Source organism: Nanorana parkeri, unplaced genomic scaffold (assembly GCF_000935625.1).
Source record: "Nanorana parkeri isolate BGI_ZX_2015 unplaced genomic scaffold, ASM93562v1 scaffold2845, whole genome shotgun sequence".
In the NCBI taxonomy this organism is placed as follows: domain Eukaryota; kingdom Metazoa; phylum Chordata; class Amphibia; order Anura; family Dicroglossidae; genus Nanorana; species Nanorana parkeri.
The window spans coordinates 1-703 of NW_017309113.1; positions in this window are offsets into that span (position 1 = coordinate 1).

The window sequence follows — 703 nt, forward strand, 5'->3', positions numbered from 1 at the left end:
GACACAATCTAATCTGGGACAGCGGAGCCCCTCCCCTTGTGTAGATCCCTCGGGGGAGCCCCTCACCCTGCACAGGTCCCTCGATGGCCGATGTATATAATTTTGCCGCGCTGGTTTATAGCCGAACTCTTTGGGTTTGGCTCCTCAGGGGTGTGGTGATGGAGAACCATCAGACAACCGTTGCCATACCATAGACTGGAGATACACAAGATGTCAGGTGACCCGGACGATCAGCAGTGTGCCTGTAGATGGAGTGGGGCATGGAGGCCGAGGGGATGCGTGAGGTTAGCAAAGGACCCCGATAGAATATGGCACTTGGGGGGCGGGGTTACCTTGCGTGGTGGTCAAACTGACGCCCCTCCATTGATATAGCGGGACCCAAGGGATGGATCACATATGAGGACGCGTTGGGGGTGATGGGGATGTATATGATGGAGATCGGTGGGAAGACTGGAAGATGCCGGGGGAAGGCTGCCGCATACCGCTGATATATGGGATCCGGCCCCCTATAGGTCGACACACCTCCGAGTGTAATGCCAGCCAGAGGACTGAGGTTGGAGTCTCGGGTAGTCTAGCTGACTGGTAGGTGGGTGCAGTATTCAGGGGGCGGGTGCGGGTCATGTGGGAGCGGTCCCTGGTCATGCAGGCACGGGTCATCCGGGGGCGGTCACGCGGAAACTGTCACGGGTCATCCGGGGGCGGG